Here is a 20635-nt window from a genome sequence, read left to right as displayed (position 1 = left end):
CTTTGAACAGTGGACGTTACGTTTCAGATGTGTACAACCCATGGGTCTACCCTTCAATCGATCACTGCGAAACACTACATATCAGCAGGATAATGCACGACCACATGTTGCAGGTCGTGTACGGGCCCTTCTGGATACAGAAAATGTTCGACTGCCGCCTTGGTCAGCACATTCTCCATATCTTTCACCAACTGAAAACGTCTGGTCAATGGTGGCCGAGCAACTGGCTCGTCACAATAGGCCAGTCACTACTCTTGATGAACTGTAGTATCGTGTTGAAGCTGCATGGGCAGCTGTACGTGTACACGCCATCCAAGCTCAGTTTGACTCAATGGCCAGGCGTATCAAGGCCGTTATTACGGCCAGAGGTGGTTGTTATGGGTACTGCTTTCTCAGGATCTGTGCACTCAAATTGCGTGAAAATGTAATCACATGTCAGTTCTAATAAAATACATTTTGTCCAATGAATACCCGTTTATCATCTGCATTTCTTCTTGGTGTAGCAATTTTAATGGCCAGTAGTGTATGATAGGGAAAATATTAGCTGCTGATGAGTTTCCATGGGCATCAGGAGGGCGACAGAAAATAAGTGTCCAGGAGGGCAGAGATCATCTTTCTACGCGATGCATGTATTACACCTCACAAATGGACATCGTAGACATTCAAGAAACGTTTAAAAGCAACCATAAACTTGCACCATGAACACCGAATGAAAAATGGCGCGCCCCAGCGATCACAAGGTTTGCACCATCAAGATCGAAGGCGAACTCCTTGGGATTCACCATCCGGTGCAGGACGTTCAGCTTGGTATCCACTCTTAAAGTATTCAGACAGAAACATATTAATGTGGGGGTAAAAATCATAGAGACGAAGAGATGAATACAATAAGGAGATTCAGAAAGATGTAGGTTGCAGTAGTTACTTAGAGATAATGAGACTTGTACAGTATAGAGTAGAACAGAGAGCTACATCAAACCAGTCTTCGAACTGAAAACCACAAGAACAACATATTGGTTTAACGGGATGATTGTAATTAGGCTGTTTAGGTTTTTTATATTGGTAACGCCGAGTAGCGCTCTAATGAAATTCACTGACTGTTCTGTGTGCAGTCTGTGGCTAGTTTGCATTGTTGTCTGCCATTGTAGTGTTGGGCAGATGGATGTGAACAGCACGTAGCGTTGCGCAGTTGGAGGTGAGCCGCCAGCAGTGGTGGATGTGGGGAGAGAAATGGCGGAGTTTTAGAATTTGTAAGACTGGATGTCATGAACTGCTATGTATATTATGATTTTTCAACACTATTAAGGTAAATACATTGTTTGTTCTGTATTAAAATCTTTCATTTGCTAACTATGCCTATCAGTAGTTAGTACCTTCCGTAGTTTGAATCTTTTATTTAGCTGGCAGTAGTGGCGCTCGCTGTATTGCAGTAGTTCGAGTAACGAAGATTTTTGGTGAGGTAAGTGATTTGCGAAAGGTATAGGTTAATGTTAGTCAGGGCCATTCTTTTGTAGGGATTTTTGAAAGTCAGATTGCGTTGCTCTAAAAAAAATATTGTGTATCAGTTTAAGCACAGTCATGTATAATTTTTCTAAGGGGACGTTTCATGATGAGAACTGGTGGGATGTGATAGCAAGCAACCGAAAGCGAAAACGTCTGTTGTGGAGCATATCGTGAAACTGGCTATCCTTTAACACGCAGCTACAGATAGTGGATTATATGTTTGTTGTTGTTGTTGTGGTCTTCAGTCCTGAGAGTGGTTTAATGCAGCTCTCCATGCTACTCTATCCTGTGCAAGCTCCTTCATCTCCCAGTACCTACCGCAACCTACATCCTTCTGAATCTGCTTAGTGTATTCATCTCTTGGCCTCCCTCTGCGACTTTTACCGTCCACGCTGCCCTCCAATACTAAATTGGTAGTCCCTTGATGCCTCAACACATGTCCTACCAACCGATCCCTTCTTCTAGTCAAATTGTGCCACAAACTTCACTTCTCCCCAATTCTATTCAATACTTCCTCATTAGTTATGTGATCTACCCATCTAATCTTCAGCATTCTTCTGTAGGACCACATTTAGAAAGCTTCTATTCTCTTCTTGTCCAAACTATTCACCGTCCATGTTTCACTTCCATACATGGCTACACTCCATATAAATACTTTCCGAAACGACTTCCTGACACTTAATTCTACACTCGATGTTAACAAATTTCTCTTCTTCAGAAACGCTTTCCTTGCCATTGCCAGTCTACATTTTATATCCTATCTACTTCGACCGTCATCACTTATTTTGCTCCCCAAATAGCAAAACTCCTTTACTACTTTAAGTGTCTCATTTCCTAATCTAATTCCCTCAGCATCACCCGACTTAATTCGACTACATTCCATTATCCTCGTTTTGCTTTTGTTGATGATCATCTTATATCCTCCTTTCAAGACACTAACCATTCCATTCAACTGCTCTTCCAAGTCCTTTGCTGTCTATGACAGAATTACAATGTCATCGGCGAACCTCAAAGTTTTTATTTCTTCTCCATGGATTTTAATACCTACTCCGAATTTTTCTTCCCCGATTGGTCGGGGTTGAAAACAAATTCCCTACTGAACGACAGGACACGTTTGTTTATGTCACCTACAAATTTTCGCGCAGATTTCGCCGTTTGCTGTGCACCGTCAATTTAATGCTTTGTTTGAAATTTCGTTGTCTTAGGTCTCCCTGCTTTCCTTTAAATTACTGCAATCTATTTCGCGCGCAGTTTGACGTGCATAATGCAAGAAGTCACTAACATGCACATTGTATAGAGAATCCTTGAAATGCACAGTCAATAGTTTTTGTAACAAGTACGACTTGTCCTCTCTTGAATATCCGTAGTTTGTCTAATGCATCACACGGTCATAATTCTGCGGACATATTCGAAATCTGTTCATAATTTTTTCTCTTTTTTTTACTGTACCCCGGATGTTCTCCCATGCATGTAATTGCGTTTAGTATCCGTTTCTAGGACAACGATTAGCCTTTGCTACATATCCCTGGCGACAGGATTTGTGACTCCCTATCTGGCAAGGATGATGAACTACGTGGCTCGACACCTGTTTCAGCGTCGCTTCCACTTGTGAAGCACGTATCATCATCATCATCATCATCATTCTTCTTATGTACATTGTCCGCACAGTCGGCCGTATACGATACCGCACATTCCATTGATTTATCTTGTAGAAATGCTAAAATTTCGTCTGCCACTTCTTTCTCACTCTGTGAAATTCCTTGAGTTCCTTTCTGCCGGAATGCTAACTTCGGCAACTGTTATTGCAGATGTAATTTAGTATTTGAATTGTTTATAGCTCTGCTTTGTATCTACACCAATAGCACGGTAGCAGTTTTGAGTTAATCGCCGACTAAGCAGTTCAACTACGCTCTGTAGTCTCATACTGTGCTCACCACTGAATACCTCCAGACATTCTTCGGCGTCCACGCAGCTACAACATCGTAAGCCTGTTAAGTGAAAAACTATAAATTTACGTAGACATTACCTAATGGCATTTCTTTCACAATGTATAACTAACTTGAGTAGTTACTTGTAGTAGGGCACCTCCGCTGTCATTGTTATCAGATCGCTACAGTCTGGAACCGTGTGACCGCTACGGTCGCAGGTTCGAATCCTGGCTCGGGCATGGATGTGTGTGATGACCTTAGGTTAGTTAGGTTTAAGTAGTTCTAAGCTCTAGGGGACTGATGACCTTAGAAGTTAAGTCCCTTAGTGCTCAGAGCCATTTGAACCATTTTTTTGTTATCAGACATTATTACCAGGCAGTGTCCTTATCTTTTCCATGCAATCACTGAATATCGTAAGAATATGAAAATTGTTTAACTATTTACTGCAACTTTGCGTGTTTACTAATGACCACTTCCAGTCAAAATTTTCCGCCTTAGTAAGTTTTCATCTTGTATTGCATAACAGAGACTTAACTAATTTAGCATTTTGAGTATTAGCTTCATTCACATAAAATTTGCTTAAAGTAAACTTAATTCAGACTTCCTATAATCAGAAGTAAATTGCTTGCCTTTTCCTAAATTTTGCATTACGTTGTACTGAGGTTACAGTAGATTATTTTTTAAAATAACAAAGTTTAAATTAAGTCAATTGTTTATTTAACCAATAACTTCATTAACTTTACTTTCAAAATTTAGTATTTCAGAGCAAGGAACAGGAAACTCAATGCTTGCCGCGTGCGGTAGCCGTGCGGTCTGAAGCGCCTTGTCACGGTTCGCGTGACTGCCCCCGTAGGAGTTCCAAGTCCTCCCTCGAGCATGGGTGTGTGTCCTTAGCGTAAGTGAGATTAAGTAGTGTGCAAGCTTTGGGACCCATGTCCCCAACAGTTTGGTTCCATAGAACTTACACAAATTTCCAATTGCCTCCAACTAAAGGTGTTATTTTCCTTCGGTGACAGTATCCTCACTGTAAAATTTCATTGGTCACGCACTTATATCGCAATCCAGTAGGCCGATTAGAAGGAATAGGTTACAAGGTGCATGCACGATAAATGATTTTTAAGGCATCGTTATATAAAGTGAATAGGAATAGATGAAAATGAATTAGGAAATACGTTATTGCGAGAAAGAATTTGACAGAACACTGAGAAACCTAAGTAAAAATAAGGCCCCTCCATTAGCAGAATGCTCCTCAGAACTGATTTCTTCGGGACAACGGGTCACCTAATTATTGCACCCCGTATGCAAGATGTATGAGGCTGGCGATATACCATCGTACTTAAAGAAGATACTAATAATTACAACTGCAAAAGAAGGAGGTGTTGACTGGTGTGAATATTACTGAATCATCAGTTTAATAAATTATGGTACGAATTATTTGCAGACGAATGGACGAATGGAAAAACTGGTAGGAGTCGACCTCGGGAAATATCAGTTGTCATTCAGGAGAAATGGAGGCACGTGCGAGGCAGTAATGATCCTGTGACTTCTTTTACAAGACAAGTTAAGGAAAGGCAAACCTACGTTTGTAGAATTTTATGACTTGAAGAAAGCCTTTAACACAGCTGACTGTAATACACTCTGAAATTTTTAAGATAGAAGAAACTGTTAGATAACGGTCTGTTTGACTCTAGTAAAAGTTACGGCAAGAGAGGCGGTTGATAACCGAAGCAAGACATGGAAAATCAAGACACGTTCATAGGATTTGTCGTGGTGGAAAAAGCATTCGACAGTGTCAAATCGTGCAACATGTTCAAAATCCCTACAAAATAGGGGAAAACTACTGGGAAAGACGCGTAATATATAATATGAACAACAGCCAAGTGGGAACAAAAAGGGAGGTAGACCAAGTCTGAAGCGATTGGATTAAAAAGGGTAGAAGCCAGGAATAGATTATTTTGCCCCTACTGTTCAATCTATGCGCCGAAGAAGCAATGAAAAAAATAAAAGAAAGATACAAGAATGGGATTATATTTCAAAGTGAAAGGGTAACAATGTTAAGATTGTCCGCCACGATAGCTGAAGGGTCAGCGCGACAGAATACCATGCTAAGGGGCCCGGGTTCGATTTCCGGCTGGGCCGGAAATTTTCTCCATTCAGGGACTGGGTGTTGTGCTTTCATCACCATCTCATCCCTTTCTACACAGAAGTCGCCGAAGTGGCGTCAACTCAAAAGACTTACACCAGGCGACGGGTCTACTCGACGGGAGGCCCTAGCCTCACGACATTTCATTTTTCAGTGTTAAGATTCACTGATGACAATGCTATCCTCAAAGGAAGTGAAGAATAATTACGGTTCCTTGTCAGTGGATTGAACACTTTAATGAATACAGAACATGGAGTTACAGTAAATACAAAGAAAAGAAAGGTAATGAGAAGTAGTAGAAAAGAGAACATCGATAGACTTTACATGATGATTGGCGATCACGTAGTAGATGAAGTTAACCAATTCTGATACGTAGGCAGCAGAATAACCCATTATTGACGGAGCAAGGAGGACGTAAAAAGTGGACTAGCACTGGCAAAAAACGTAATAACTAGCCAGCCAAGAAAATTTTACTAGTTTAAAACATAGGTCTTAATTTGAGAAAGAAATTTCTGAGAAAGTACATGTGGAGCACAGCATTGTATGGCAGTGAGATGTGGTCTATGGGAAAACAGGAACAGAAGAGAATAGAAACATTTGAGATGTGGTGCTACGGAAAAAAAGTTAATAATTACGTGGAATAAGGTAAGGACTGAGGCTTTTTTTCCGCAGAAATGGCGAATAAAGAAATACACTCCTGGAAATGGAAAAAAGAACACATTGACACCGGTGTGTCAGACCCACCATTCTTGCTCCGGACACTGCGAGAGGGCTGTACAAGCAATGATCACACGCACGGCACAGCGGACACACCAGGAACCGCGGTGTTGACCGTCGAATGGCGCTAGCTGCGCAGCATTTGTGCACCGCCGCCGTCAGTGTCAGCCAGTTTGCCGTGGCATACAGAGCTCCATCGCAGTCTTTAACACTGGTAGCATGCCGCGACAGCGTGGACGTGAACCGTATGTGCAGTTGACGGACTTTGAGCGAGGGCGTATAGTGGGCATGCGGGAGGCCGGGTGGACGTACCGCCGAATTGCTCAACACGTGGGGCGTGAGGTCTCCACAGTACATCGATGTTGTCGCCAGTGGTCGGCGGAAGGTGCACGTGCCCGTCGACCTGGGACCGGACCGCAGCGACGCACGGATGCACGCCAAGACCGTAGGATCCTACGCAGTGCCGTAGGGGACCGCACCGCCACTTCCCAGCAAATTAGGGACACTGTTGCTCCTGGGGTATCGGCGAGGACCATTCGCAACCGTCTCCATGAAGCTGGGCTACGGTCCCGCACACCGTTAGGCCGTCTTCCGCTCACGCCCCAACATCGTGCAGCCCGCCTCCAGTGGTGTCGCGACAGGCGTGAATGGACGGACGAATGGAGACGTGTCGTCTTCAGCGATGAGAGTCGCTTCTGCCTTGGTGCCAATGATGGTCGTATGCGTGTTTGGCGCCGTGCAGGTGAGCGCCACAATCAGGACTGCATACGACCGAGGCACACAGGGCCAACACCCGGCATCATGGTGTGGGGAGCGATCTCCTACACTGGCCGTACACCACTGGTGATCGTCGAGGGGACACTGAATAGTGCACGGTACATCCAAACCGTCATCGAACCCATCGGTCTACCATTCCTAGACCGGCAAGGGAACTTGCTGTTCCAACAGGACAATGCACGTCCGCATGTATCCCGTGCCACCCAACGTGCTCTAGAAGGTGTAAGTCAATTACCCTGGCCAGCAAGATCTCCGGATCTGTCCCCCATTGAGCATGTTTGGGACTGGATGAAGCGTCGTCTCACGCGGTCTGCACGTCCAGCACGAACGCTGGTCCAACTGAGGCGCCAGGTGGAAATGGCATGGCAAGCCGTTCCACAGGACTACATCCAGCATCTCTACGATCGTCTCCATGGGAGAATAGCAGCCTGCATTGCTGCGAAAGGTGGATATACACTGTACTAGTGCCGACATTGTGCATGCTCTGTTGCCTGTGTCTATGTGCCTGTGGTTCTGTCAGTGTGATCATGTGATGTATCTGACCCCAGGAATGTGTCAATAAAGTTTCTACTTCCTGGGACAATGAATTCACGGTGTTCTTATTTTAATTTCCAGGAGTGTATATGAAAAGCACTAACAGTAACGAAGGGACAGGATGGTAGGAAATTTGTTATGATATTAAAGAATAACTTCCATGTTACTAGAGAGAGCTGTAAAGGGCGAAAACTGTAGAGGAAGACGCAGATTGGGATACATCAAGCAAATGATTGAGGACATTTATTTATTTATTTAAACGTACGGCTAGGGCCCCCGTCGGGCAAACCTATTGCCGGCTGCAGGTCTTCCAATTTGACGCCACTTCGGCGACCTGCAGCCGATGAGGATGATAAGATGGTGGTGAGGACAGCACAACACCCAGTCTCTGGGCGGAGAAAATTCCCCGACCAAGTCGGAAATCGAACCCGGGCCCAGACGACTGACAGTCCGTCACGCTGACCATTCAGCTACCGGAGGTGGACATTGAAGACATGAAGACACAGGCTGCAAATGCTACTCTGACATGCTACAGTTGGCGCAGGAGAGGAGGAATTCGCGGCGGGTCGCATAAAACCAGCCAGAAGATTCATGACTTAAAAAGTAATATAAAACTTGTACAGAAAACAGAAAAGACAACAAGTGTCTTGCGCAGTTGTTAGATCGGTTACTGTTGTTACAATGGTACGTTATCAAGATTTAACTGAATGTGTTGTTATAGTCGGCGCACGTCCGATAGGACACAGCGTCTCTGAGGTAGCGCTGAAGTGGGGATTTTCCCGTCGATCATTTCACAAGTGTATCGTGAATATCAGGAATCCGCTAAAACATCAAATCTCCGACATCGCTGCGGCTGGAAAAGAAGATCCTTCAAGAACGGGACCAAAGACGACTAAACAGAATCATTAAATTTGACAGAAGTGCAGTACTTCAACAAATCGCTGCAGATTTCAGCGCTGGACGATCAACAAGTGTCAGAGTGCGAACCAATATGGGCTTTGCCGCGCGGGGTAGCCGCGCGGTCTCAGGCGCCTTCGCACAGTCCGTGAGGCTACCCCCGTCGGAGGTTCGTCCTGAAACGTCACCTTAGAAAAAATTTATAAATGACTGTGCTGGTAAACCTCTTACGTTATTTGATTTTCAAACAGCTGAGTAAAACTGAACGTACTCAGACATTACTCTCTTTACATATTCTGACCAACACTAAACTCATACACAATATTTTCAGCGCAACGCAGTCTGACTTTCAATAACCCCTGCCAAACAATGGCCCTGACTAACAATAACCTACACCTTTCATGAATCACTTACCTCACAAAATTCTTCGTTACTCGAACTACTGTAATACAGCGAGCGCCAATACTGCCAGCTAAATAAAAGATTCTAACTACTGAAGGCACAAACTACTAATAGGCATAGTTAGCAAATGAAAGATTTTGATGGAGAATAAAGAATGTACTTACCTTAATAACTCTGTCATCTCTCTCCCCACATCTACCACCGCTAACGGCTTACCTCCAAGTGAGCAACGCTACGCGCTGTTCACATCCAGCTGCCCAACACTACAATAGTGAATATTCCAACAATGCCAACCAGCCACAGACTGCACACAGCACAGTCAGTGATTTTCATACAGAGCACTACGTAGCGTTACCAACTTAAAAACCTAAACAGCCTACTTACGTAGCCCCCACGCTCCCCATAAAAAATTTTACAAATTATTTTGGGCAGTGACCAATACTTATTTGCTATTTTTTTTATAATAACGATAACAAATATATCAAATGCACACACTTATTGATACACTGTTGCTCAAAAGCAAAAATTGTGCTTACAGTCCATAAAGACAGTCCTGATCATTCATCACACTAGTAATTACAATTTTATGCACAAAGTCTGAGCAGTAAAAGAAAATGCACACGGAAGTAGTGGATTTCCAAGCAGTCTTGAAGAAGTAGTGTTGTCCTTCCAACGGAAAGACAATGCTGACTTGACATGCAGACAGATAATGGGCCACAACAGAGCAAACCCACAGCAGAGTCAGTCGAACTTTTGAAGAATATTGGTAGGTAGGTCATCACAGAGCAGACCAACTGTAGTCCTGATAGAGATTATGGTATTGGTGGGCCATCAAAGGTGCAGACCCACTGTAGTCCTCGTACAAATAATGGTAATGGAGGGCCATCAAAGGTTTAGTCCCATTGTTGTCCTTGTAGAGATGGCTAGCAGCGATCTGGCGGGTGCACATTCACCATTGTAGAGTCTTGCTCATAATATAGCAAGTCCATAAACCACCACTTGTGCACTCATAAACTTTTTGGAATGTCCTTAGAGTCAGCAGTGCTGCTAACCAGTCCCTTGGTGAATTATCAACACATGTGCAAACGCTAACAGTCCCCTTTTCTTAACTTCTCACATATTATGCATATACTAAGACCAACAGAAACGAGTGCAGTGAAATGAAAATACTTAATTTGAAGAACTGGTGTCTATACAACTACAAATTTATGACATGAGAATACAATTATAAAGGTAGAAAATACATCATTAAGGAACATAATAGAACAGATAACATTTGTAGTAATACAGGCTTTACAAAAGAATAGAAATAAACATATACATCAGTGTTACAGCAATTATGACATAAGTAAATACATAAAAGATCAGAATAGCTTTTGAAACATCAACTTTACACATGAGCATTAAAACAAAACAGAGTATATAATGTCTAAACATCTTTACAAAGTAAATAAAATTACTAGAAAAATTCTCCAACATAACTCTTATCAGATAAACACAAAGACAGGAAGAACACAAATACACAAGGGTGCACAAACACCTAGCAGAATAACACAAAAAAGTACAGGATATGTTTTACAGCAGTATTTATGGTATTTGATTTGGAAACAAAACTTTCTTTACTTGTTGGAAATCTCCCTTAGTTCATCATTATTCCGAAAAATTCCTATCTGTACCTGTTGTCACTAAACCATACTTTTTTGTTCATATCCTTTTCCATAATAATTATTCTTCATTGTACACAAATTTTTTTGCCAAACATTTTTTTGTATAACTTCTCAATGCATTTCTTCCAATTCATCGCAACTCATTCTCTTATATAGCCTACCCCCTCTTAAGCTAACTTAAATCTACTAAGCTTATATATATATATATATATATATATATATATATATATATATATATATATATATATACTAAGGGACGAGGCAATGCAGCAGCACAAAACAATTAACACAATCAGCAATGACAAAAAAATGCAAATTGGCAAAGCAAGCAGCAGGATATACACTCCTGGAAATGGAAAAAAGAACACATTGACACCGGTGTGTCAGACCCACCATACTTGCTACGGACACTGCGAGAGGGCTGTACAAGCAATGATCACACGCACGGCACAGCGGACACACAAGGAACCGCGGTGTTGGCCGTCGAATGGCGCTAGCTGCGCAGCATTTGTGCACCGCCGCCGTCAGTGTCAGCCAGTTTGCCGTGGCATACGGGGCTCCATCGCAGTCTTTGGTAGCATGCCGCGACAGCGTGGACGTGAACCGTATGTGCAGTTGACGGACTTTGAGCGAGGGCGTATAGTGGGCATGCGGGAGGCCGGGTGGACGTACCGCCGAATTGCTCAACACGTGGGGCGTGAGGTCTCCACAGTACATCGATGTTGTCGCCAGTGGTCGGCGGAAGGTGCACGTGCCCGTCGACCTGGGACCGGACCGCAGCGACGCACGGATGCACGCCAAGACCGTAGGATCCTACGCAGTGCCGTAGGGGACCGCACCGCCACTTCCCAGCAAATTAGGGACACTGTTGCTCCTGGGGTATCGGCGAGGACCATTCGCAACCGTCTCCATGAAGCTGGGCTACGGTCCCGCACACCGTTAGGCCGTCTTCCGCTCACGCCCCAACATCGTGCAGCCCGCCTCCAGTGGTGTCGCGACAGGCGTGAATGGAGGGACGAATGGAGACGTGTCGTCTTCAGCGATGAGAGTCGCTTCTGCCTTGGTGCCAATGATGGTCGTATGCGTGTTTGGCGCCGTGCAGGTGAGCGCCACAATCAGGACTGCATACGACCGAGGCACACAGGGCCAACACCCGGAATCATGGTATGGGGAGCGATCTCCTACACTGGCCGTACACCACTGGTGATCGGCGAGGGGACACTGAATAGTGCACGGTACATCCCAACCGTCATCGAACCCATCGTTCTACCATTCCTAGACCGGCAAGGGAACTTGCTGTTCCAACAGGACAATGCACGTCCGCATGTATCCCGTGCCACCCAACGTGCTCTAGAAGGTGTAAGTCAACTACCCTGGCCAGCAAGATCTCCGGATCTGTCCCCCATTGAGCATGTTTGGGACTGGATGAAGCGTCGTCTCACGCGGTCTGCACGTCCAGCACGATCGCTGGTCCAACTGAGGCGCCAGGTGGAAATGGCATGGCAAGCCGTTCCACAGGACTACATCCAGCATCTCTACGATCGTCTCCATGGGAGAATAGCAGCCTGCATTGCTGCGAAAGGTGGATATAAACTGTACTAGTGCCGACATTGTGCATGCTCTGTTGCCTGTGTCTATGTGCCTGTGGTTCTGTCAGTGTGATCATGTGATGTATCTGACCCCAGGAATGTGTCAATAAAGTTTCTACTTCCTGGGACAATGAATTCACGGTGTTCTTATTTCAATTTCCAGGAGTGTATAAGTTAGCAAAGCAAATGCAACATTACAACTAATATGAGCCAATGTGCAACAAGAAAAATAAGTTAGTGGTAAAACTGGCTTAATACAATGTAAAATTCAGTAGCACTATGCCTGACAAACAGCAGCAACAAATCCAATAACTTATGCCTTTCATGAATCACTTACCCCACAAAAATCTTCGTTATTCGAACTACTGCAATACAGCGAGCGCCAATACTGCCAGCTGTATAAAAGATTCTAACTACTGAAGGCACTATCTACTGATAGACATAGTTAGCAAATGAAAGATTTTGATGGTGAACAAACAATATATTTGCCTTAATGTTGTTCAAAAATCATAATATATATATATATATCAGTTCATGATATCCAATATTACAAATTTACTCTTTCTGATGGACACACGTCCAGATCTTCCTCTCTCAAAATTCTGCCATCTCTCTCCCCACATCCACCACTGCTGGCGGCTCACCTCCAATTGCGCAATGCTACACGCTGTTCACATCCAACAGCCCAACACTACAACAGTGAATACTCCAACAATGTCAACCAGCCACAGACTGCACACAACACAGTCAGTGATTTTTATACGGAGCGCTATGTGGCATTACCAACATAAAAACCTAAACAGCCTACTTACAGCCCTCCTTCTGGCATGTGTGTGTGTGTGTGTGTGATGTCCTTAGAGTAAGTTAGTTTAAATTAGATTAAGAAGGGTGTAAGCTTTGGGACTGATGACCCCAGCAGTATGGTCTCATTAAACCTTACCACATATTTCCAAATTTTTGCGGTATGGGCTTTCAGAGCAGAAGACCCAACCGTGTATACCTGATACCAGCATGGCACTATGCTTTACGCCTCGCCTGGGCCCGTCAGCATAGACATTGGACTGTTGATGACTGGAGACATGTTGCCTGGTCGGACGATTCTCGTTTCAAATTGTATCGAGCGGATGGACGTATACAGGTAAAGAGATAGCTTCATGAATCCATGGACGCTGTGTGTGAGTAGGGGGCTGTTCAAGCTGGTGGAGGCTCTGTAACGGTGTGCAGTTGGAGTGATGTGGGACCCCTGATACATCTAGATACGACTCTGACTGGTGACACATACGTAATCATGCTGTCTGATCACCTGCATCCATTCAGTCCACTGTGCATTCCGATGGACACCCCACACGTCCAGAATTCCTACATAGTGGCTCCAGGAACACTTGTTCGGTTTAAAACACTTCCGCTGTCCCCAAAACTCCCCAGACATGAACGTGCTTTTCAGAAGATGTATCCACTCCCTCGTACTCTTACGGATTTATGGACAGTTCTGCAGGAGTCATGCTGTCAGTTCCTTCCAGCATTACTTCAGACATTAGTCGAGTCCATGCCACTTCGTGTTGTGGCACTTCTGCGTGCTCGTGAGGGCCCTACAAGACATTAGGCCGGTGTACCAGTTTCTTGTGCTCTTTGGTGGAAGAGGAGGACTGTACGAAAGGTGATCAGTGCTTGAGAAGGGTGTGAGAAGGATTTATAGACTATTCCCGATATTGCTCGACCAGTACACTGAGCAAACAGTAAAGGAATCCAGAAAATTTGAGAAGAAGGGGAAAAAAAGAAGGAGAAAAAGTACTTGGAAGTCTGCTGTTGATGGTAATTCTGTCAGAGACAGGAAGGGATTTTGAAGAGTAGCTGATCGGATTGGACAGTGTTTCGAAAGGAGGATAAAAAGTGACAATGAGAAAAAACCAAAGCTTGGATAATGGAGTCATTCGATGCTAAGGGAACTTGATAAGGAAATGAGACACTGAAGGTATTAGATGAGGCTTGCTATTCCGGCAGTAAAATAACTGAGGATGGCTGAAATTGACAGGATATAAAATGTAGCCTGTCGATGGCATGAAGAAAGTTTCTGAAGGTGAAAAATTTGTTAATAAGGAGTATAAATTTAAGTGTTAAAATTTTTCCGAAGTCTTTTGTTTGCCGTGTGGCCTTCTATGGATGTAAAATGCGGATGATAAGCAGTTCGGACAAGAGAACAGAAGCTTTTGAGATGTGGTGCTACGTAAGAATGCTGAAGTGTAAGTGGGTAGTTTATGTAAGTTATGAGGAGGTACAGAATACAATTGGTGAGAAAAGAATTTTGTGGAACAGCTTGGAGGAGTCGGTAAATAGTAAATTTTGGACACCAAGGAGTCATCAGTTTAGTTTAGAGGGGAGGTGTGGGTGGAGAAACTATGGAGCGGGACCAAGAGATGAACGCAATAGGTTTCAGTACGTATTCGGATACGAAGAGGCTTGTACGGGATAAGATAGCAGGGAGAGCTACATCTCGCCGGTCTCCGGCGGAAACCGACGACAGCAACATTTCCTAATTGCGCATGGCAATCGTTCTATTACTTTTAAGCAAAAACAACTAACAACTGCTTTGTGTGACCTAACTAAAACATTTCAAAATCCGTATGATTCTGTGTACTGATAATGGTGTGTTTTGAAAATGAGTAAATACATTTTAGTGCAGTCGCCTAAACAAACAATTACTAGCACGACCGAAGGCAAAACTTAGCCACATTGTAGCACGATAGAGGGAGCGAGTGATTATTATTTATCTCAATCTGAAAATAGCGTTACGTACATTGACTTTTATTGCGTATTGTTTATATAATCGTTTTGAAGTACCGCCCAATGCAAGGATGTAGGTTTACCTTATTATTGAAAAATTACGTGAACGTAAATCTATGTGCTTTTATTCTGTAAGCCAAAGAGTCTCCGTGCGAGATAATTGACGCTTCAGCCATGTTACATACGTTTTTGATGGGGATTGTTAGAAACTGATCCCGAAATTAAGACAGACCGACTTTTAGTTTTAGAAAGCATCACCATACCGAAGAACGAATAAGAAGGTAAAATATCTGACAGCAATGTCTAAGGAAATTAGTATCAAATTTTGTTGCTTGTTGTCAATGTCTCTTCGTGTGATGATCACAGCACATTGTAAGGTGTGGACGATCTGAGACGATTTACATTGTTGTCACATCTGAGTTATTGTCAGTGTAAAGGAAGCTATCCCGATGCACTTCGAAAATTTTACAAATTTTTCTCGGAGATTTTCTCCTGTGTCTTTCACTTGTAGCGCGGGAGCCCACTGTGGGATCTAGATTCAGTAACGAAGTAACTGTGTCTTATGAGAGATTAGGTGTACTACCGCAACAGCTTTTTACGTTTCTTGGTAAAGTTATTTCAGACCACTGATTAAACCAAGTTTCGTAAATGCGCAGCCGGCCGGTGTGGCCGAGCGGTTCTAGGCGCTACAGTCTGGAACCGCGCGACAGCTACGGTCGCAGGTTCGAAACATGCCTCGGGCATGGATGTGTGTGATGTCCTTAGGTTTAAGTATTTCTAAGTTCTAGGGGATTGATGACCTCAGAAGTTAAGTCCCATAGTGATCAGAGCCATTTTTTTTTGTTATTGCGATTTATAGGGATTATATTTTGTTTTATAGTTTTTCGACTTGTTTGATGCGGCTAACCACAATATGTTCTGTGGCGCCAATCTTATCATTTCTGCGTGCAACTTAACAACCAACGTAGTCAATTATTTGCCCATCACGACTTTTGTGTGTGTGTGTGTGTGTGTGTGTGTGTGTGTGTGTGTGTGTGAATCCCTAAAGCACCAAACTAATGAGGTCATCAGACCCTAGACTTACACACTACTTAAACTATCTTATGCCCGAGGGAGGACTCGAACATCGGGCAGGAGGAGCCGCGCAACGATTTTTGTCCTTTTCGGCTTTCTCTAGTAGCATAGAAGTCATTCTCTCATGACTTATCATCATCTACTTCGTTCTAAGACTTACCTATGCGTAGAGAACGTCGTCAATTTTTTATCATATCAGTTCACTTGATTTTCTATATCCCTCTCTAGTACCTTATCTCCAACATCCATATTCCTGCCATTCCCAGTTTGTCCACATAGGCAATAGGATTTCCTTTAGATTACGTGGGTTTCTGTCTCACAGATAAACTAAAAACTAAACTCCGCCCGCAGAGGCCATGAAGGCCCAACGGTACCGACCGGCCGCTGTCATCCTCAGACCACAGGCGTCACTGGATGCGGATATGGAGGGGCATGTGGTCAGCACACCGCTCTCCCGGCCATATGTCAGCTTATGAGACCGTGTCTAATAGATATTTGGGCTTAATTCCTCTTATCATTTTTTTTTTGTCATCAGTCTACTGACTGGTTTGATGCTGCCCGCCACAAATTCCGTTCCTGTGCTAACCTTCTCTCAGTGTAGCACTTGCAACCTACGTCCTCAATTATTTGCTTGACGTATTCCAATCTCTGTCTTCCTCTACAGTTTTTGCCCTCTACAGCTTCCTCTAGTACCATGGAAGTCATTCCCTCATGTCTTAGCAGATGTCCTATCATCCTGTAACTTCTCCTTATCAGTGTTTTCCACATATTCCTTTCCTCTCCGATTCTGCGTAGAACCTCCTCATAACTTACCTTAACAGTCCACCTAATTTTCAACATTCGTCTATAGCACCACATCTCAAATGCTTCGATTCTCTTCTGTTCCGGTTTTCCCACAGTCCATGTGTAAGTAGGCTGTTTATGTTTTCTTATTGGCAACTTTACGTAGCGCTCTGTATGAAAATCACTGGCTGTGCTGTGTGCAGTCTGTGGCTAGTTTGCATTGTTGTCTGCCATTGTTGTGTTGGGCAGCGGCAGCTGGATGTGAACAGCGCGTAGCGTTGCGCAGTTGGAGGTGAGCCGCCAGCAGTGCTGGATGTGGGGAGAGAAATGGCGGAGTTTTGAAATTTGTAAACATGGATGTCATGAACTGCTGTATATATTATGACTTTTGATGAATATTAAGGTAAACACATTGTTTGTTCTCTATTAAAATCTTTCATTTGCTAACTATGCCTACTAGTAGTTAGTGCCTTCAGTAGTTTGAATCTTTTATTTAGCTGGCAGTAGTGGCGCTCGCTGTATTGCAGTAGTTCGAGTAACGAAGATTTTTGGTGAGGTAAGTAATTTGTGAAATGTACAGGTTAATGTTAGTCAGGGCCATTCCTTTGTAGGGATTTCTGAAAGTCAGATTGCGTTGCGCTAAAAAAATATTGTGTGTCAGTTTAAGCACAGTCATGTATAAATGTTCTAAGGGGACGTTTCATATGTCGATCCTTAACCGAGGATACCTCACTGGAATCTTCTGATTTTTTCTTGTAGTTTGTGTAATTAGTGTAGATTTTGTTTATTGATATTGCGTAATTGTAGAGAGAATCTCCTTTGTAGTTGCAGTCTTTCATTGTTGTACAGTAAAACAGTTGTGGCATGCATGTAGATTTGCACCAAGTATTTTGCAGCTGCGCTTGCAATTAACTAGATATTATTTTCAGTGCTATGTTAATGTGTTCCCCTATTTTTGCTCTTCAAATTGTGTTTTTCTGTGTTGTCGTGTGAAATATTGTGACAATAATGGCGTGTGAAAAACGTAACACTAGGCTCCAAAGTAAACTGAGAAATGACAGTGAAGACGAAAGCAGTGCGTTAACGCCACCATGTAATGAATTAACTAATATTCAAAGTAGTAATTTGGTAACTGTGCATAGGGAAATGGAGCGGGCGTCAAATAATGGTGTAGACAGTGAAACAGGTAGTAAACAGGGAAGCATTATCGATCGATCGGTCGGCAACAGCTCGCCTCAGGAATTGGGAATGACAGAACACAATATTGCAAATACTGTAGACTCAGGTTTTGGGTTCTCACCGTTTTCTCAAATGAGTCAAGACACATTTTCCGCTTGTCAAAATGTGAATGTTGCCGGTGCAAATTCACTGCCGAAAAGCACTGAGGAACATGTTTCAGACTCCAGTGCATTGTTATTACAATTAATGCAACAAATGGGACAAAAGCTTCAAAAGTTAGACACAATGGAACAAAATCAGAGACAAACACAGCAACAGTTAGACACAATGGAACAAAATCTTCAAAAGTTAGACACAATGGGACCAAAGCTTCAAAAGTTAGACTCAGTGGAACATAAGCTTGAACAAACACATGAAGAGTTAACTACTGAGTTACATAACATTGAATCGAAATGTGAAAAAGTCTGTAATGATGTAAAAACACAAATTTGTGGGCATTTTCAACCTATTTCTTCGTGCCATGAAAATGCATTACAGAATCACGAAGCAGTCATAAAAGAACTCCAAACTATTGTTCATGATAATCACGACGCCTTGCAAGCTAAAATTGACTCAGTTGCATCTGCCGATTCGGTTACGCAACTTGCAAAAACTCAAGAAAACTTAAAGGACACAGTAGATACGAATTCAACACAAATTGACACTCTGAAACTTGGTTCAGAAAAACACACTGAGGAAATAAGTACACTATCGGAGAAAGTAGCCGAACTTTCGGATCAGTTCACTAACTTACCTGCAAAGGTATATGATGATCTGAATGACACAAGACCTGTAGCCATCACTGACACAGAAGAGTGCGAACAAATTAGGAAATTCAAACACAATCAGAATCAAATTAATACGCAACACCAAAGAGAAATCCGGGAAGTACAAGATCAGCTGACACAGGTAATACAAGAATTACGTATTTCAGAGGCCACTCGCGCTCCAATACGGGAAGAGGGACATAGAAATACGGAACAGTCACAAAATAATAACTCAAGGCACTTCGGAAATTATGAAAGAAATTGGCAAGGTACACCGAATTTTGAGATGGAACCGCCGACACGACGTAACAATGACCGATATGCTACTCCCGACACAATGATTTTGACTATAAGCTGTTCATTACTACACGTAAATTCAAAACGTTAATAATTCTGCCAACGACATTCATCCACAAGCGTGGCTCCATCAATTCTCTCATTGTTTTCCTCCCAACTGGTCATTGGAGCACAGGTTAGAATTTATGTGTGGCTACTTGGAGAATGAACCAGCTGTGAGAATGCGATCGGTCATTCACGATTGTCACAGTGAAGGAGATTTTTACCATGCGTTCCTCTCAGCATATTGGTCTCAAGCTACACAAGACCGAGTAAAACATGATGAAACATTTCGAACAATCTGAATTTTCCAGTCTTGTGAAATATTTAGAAGACATGTTGTACAAGAATCAGTACCTGTCAAACCCATACAGCCCATCAGAACTCATACGCATTTGCTTAATCAAATTACCTGAAAATTTACGACATATTATTTTGGCAGGACGTTGCAAAGACGACATTGAAGCTTTTCAGGGACTGTTACAAGAACTGGAAATTGACACTGACAATCGCAGAACGCGAAAACAGGAGCCCAACAATTACAGATCACATCCGTCACAATTCTGCGATGACAGAAATAATATACGACAAGGCTATTCTTTCAATGTAAATCGTGACCGAAACAGACACCACCCATATGACAACCATTGGCAGAGTAGTAGTAATTACAGGGAAAGATCACCTCTCCGCGGTAATGACTATCACAGAGACAATCAGAGAAACAGACAATATGGGAACCAAAATAATTATTATCAAAGGAGACAGAATAACTTTAGACCTTCGACCATAAATACAATAGACTGGCCCTGACGTCATTTTCGTGGCTCACACATCTCTGGGCTAAAGTCACGTGATGTTGGCAAAACATAGTTGTTTCGTGTTGCGCTTATGGATGTACACAGCGTTTTGTCGGGGAAAATGGCATTACATTTCACGTGTGTTTCTATGACAGTGCAGATGCGTTTATTGAAATCTGCTGAAGTGACTTTTATATGTTTTCTGCACTTGAAATAGAGTATCACGTAAATTAAAGTGTTGAAAGTGATGCCTGTAAAGTCAGACTCAAATTTTGGAAACTATCTGTGATAATACGGTTACAGAAGTAAATATAACTGTTTCTCGTTCCTACTCATAGGTTCCCTAAGGATGAAAACCGAAGGCAGCTTTGGATACAGGCCCTGAAACGGAAAAACTTTAAGCCATCGGCACATACGCGCCTTTTTATATATACAAGTGAGATTATAATAAGGTAAGAGCACCTATAGTCGACACTTGAAGAGAATTTTTTTCTACCTTCTAATACTATTAAATAAATGTAGGCTCCAAAATTATTTTCTGAAACTTCAAAGACTCACCTTTCATCTAAAATATCATTTTTTTTAAACTGATAGTTTAAACGTTTGTAAAAATAGTAGGAACTGAACCTTTGAAGTGCACCTAAAATTGATACTCTAAAATGGACCTGCTCCTAAAGTCGACAATTTCGGCACCTATAGTTGACATATCCCATTTTCTTTTATAA

Source organism: Schistocerca cancellata, chromosome 1, assembly GCF_023864275.1.
Source record: "Schistocerca cancellata isolate TAMUIC-IGC-003103 chromosome 1, iqSchCanc2.1, whole genome shotgun sequence".
Classification (NCBI taxonomy): Eukaryota; Metazoa; Arthropoda; class Insecta; order Orthoptera; family Acrididae; genus Schistocerca; species Schistocerca cancellata.
The sequence above is the reverse complement of the archived record's forward strand: the minus strand, read 5'-3'. Positions refer to the sequence as shown.